Below are 2,820 nucleotides of genomic sequence, written 5' to 3' on the forward strand. Positions count from 1 at the left end.
GAAAACAAAAAAATAATTTAGAGAAAAATTATAATATTAAAATTAAATCTGCTATGTTTTGCTAATATAATTAATTTCAATAAATCTATAATAAATCTACTATATAATATAGTATATAATAATTATTAATATAAATATAATTATTATATAAATAAACTTCTATATACTCAAATATATTTTTATATTGTAAATGTATATTATATATTCAAATTTATTTTAAATTTATTTAATAAATTATATTTTCAATGATTATTTTCGATTATTAAACTCTATCCGCCATTATCGAAATAAGATTAATATTTTTGAGAAAGAAAATATAAATTTTTAATTTTAGTTAAATAATTTATCAGTCATTATAACGAATGGTAAACCAAGAATATTTATTTAACGCAGGAGAGTTTACAATTAGAGTAATTTGAGATTGCACGATAAACTTTTTAATTAAAATAATTTTGACATTTAGCGGTAATTAAACGTAATTAGAATTTTACAGATGTCTTAAATAGATCGTATTGCGTGAAGATTTATGTTTTATTAAATTTTAGATTTCGCAAAATAAATAATTTAGATTAGATCTGGACGTTTCGAGAAATTTTAAAAGATTATTACGTTTTATTTTGAGACTATTTTTTTAAAGTTCTTTGAGAAATGATCTATTTTTAAAATATTCTATGAAATATTTATAAATTATTATTTGAAATATTTACATTTCATCTAAATTTATTTCAGATCATTTTAGATTTCCAATAATCACAAAGCTTATCTAAATTTGATAAGATTTCTTTATTTTTTGTGTAAACAATTCTGTACAAAAATAAGCAATTTCGTATATGAAATTTTATAATTACACAATCTTGAAAAATAAAAATATTTTTAATTTAAAATAATAATTTTTTTTTTATATTATATTAAGTAAAATATTACTTTAAATACTCATAGTAGAACTTTATAGTTTAAAATATTATATTAAATAATTATTTTTAATATATAATAAAAAATTATTATTTCAATTAATAATTGCATTTAGTATATATAAATAAATATTTTTTTTATATATCTATTACCAAATTAATTATAAAAAAAACTTTAAAATATTTCATTTTATCGAAATTGTTTCAAAAATTATTTTCAATACTTTTCTGTTCGAAATATATTTAACACTGAATTTATAAAATATCATATATTATATAAGTAATAATGCACTTTCTTTTTAAATCATTTATTTTATGATTTTATTTATTTTATGATATGATGATACTTGATACTCATATATATTTGTTCATAAATCAACAACATTTAACGCTTGCATCAAAATATACATACAATTATATTTATAAATCTTTAAACTTTTTATTTAACATTAATCGAACACAAAGACTCTTTGATCTTTCCAAATTAAACTTGATGCAACGATTTTTATACATAACCGAATTTTTATATATACTCACTGTGATCTATTTAACTTGCTTCCTAAATAAATGATAGCGGAAAATCGAAAAATATTGATCGCTTCTTATTCACAAATTATAGTTGAAACAAATTTGAAAATGTTTAGGTTTATAACTACCGACAGATCGATTTGATTCTTCGTGTCAAAGAGAGTACGTTCGTGTTTAGCTACCTTCGTAGAAACTGAAGTTCGCAATGAAAACCGAGTTTTATATATCAGCACATAACCTGTACCAGGTAACGTGTGCAACATAGGATAGACAACGATCCCACCAACCTATCTGCTCATAATTGACGCTCTTTGCTTATCTACTGTATGTAGATAGTTCTCGATTGCTCAAGGATCGTGAATGCGTACCGTTTGCGTTCTTAAATTCTTTTTATTTGAAAAATCAAGCAGTAGTTCAGAAAGTTATGTGCTATTATTGAAGTTATATCATGAAGTTATGTGCTATATAAGTTTGATGCTATTATTGAAGTTATATCATCAATTATACCATTATCAATGAAGTGATTAATTTTTGTTATACCATTATTATTAAAATGATTAATTTTTGTTATACTATTATTATTAAAGTAATTAATTTTTATTTACAATTGAATGAGAGATTGATTAATTATATTGATAATAATAATTTTTATTGAATACTGCACGTTGAAAATTTTTATATTCGATTTGTTTATTAATATTTGTTACATTTAAAGTATATATTAGTTTTATAATAAATTCATTTGCGTTTCTTTGTAAAAATATTAGATATTAAAGATTTTGTGTTTTGTCAAGATGATTTTTGTTTAAAGTGAAAATAATAAACAAAAAAAGAATAATTTCAATAAAATAAAGATTATATTGTTTGAAATAAATATTGAAAATAAATTTTAAAGTTATTGATTATTGAATTAAGACAATTTGAATAGTGAAAAACTATTTAAGTCAAAGTTCTATAAAAAGTTCTATAGTTTTGTTAAAATTCATTAAAATTGATGTGCTAAAAAATTAGGTTAAAATTTCTGTTTTTGATGTATTATATTTTAGTAAATGTATTTTATGGAATTTTAATTTTAATAAATATAATGGTTTTAATTCGATGACAAAATAAATATTTGATTATTTTATTTAATAATAGAAAGCAAAAGATAATAAATAATAAAATTTTTTATATTATATTATTTTATTTTATATTATATATATGAAATATAATTAATTATATATTATATTATATTATACTATTTTATATTATTTATATAATAAACAAAGATTTCATCTTATTAAAATCAATATGTAATATTTATTAATATTTCTAAGTAATTTTAATTTTTTTTAATTTAATTTTAATTTTAATTAAAAATCAATATTTATTACATTTTAAT

At 18.2% G+C, this 2,820-nt stretch overlaps 1 protein-coding gene across 1 annotated transcript in view; it reads right to left on the reverse strand.

Moving 5' to 3' along the window:
- The window catches only part of LOC102678339 (elongation of very long chain fatty acids protein AAEL008004-like), a 13,526-nt gene extending 11,894 nt beyond the window's left edge, over positions 1 to 1,632 (reverse strand). Inside the window, exon 1 of the mRNA XM_031508235.1 lies at positions 1,449 to 1,632. The gene's annotated coding sequence lies outside the window, so the exon portion shown is untranslated. The remainder of the gene's footprint in view (positions 1 to 1,448) is intronic.
- Positions 1,633 to 2,820: the final 1,188 nt, after the last annotated feature.

The sequence above is a fragment of the Apis dorsata genome, unplaced genomic scaffold, assembly GCF_000469605.1.
Source record: "Apis dorsata unplaced genomic scaffold, Apis dorsata 1.3 scaffold_81, whole genome shotgun sequence".
NCBI classification, from domain to species: Eukaryota; Metazoa; Arthropoda; class Insecta; order Hymenoptera; family Apidae; genus Apis; species Apis dorsata.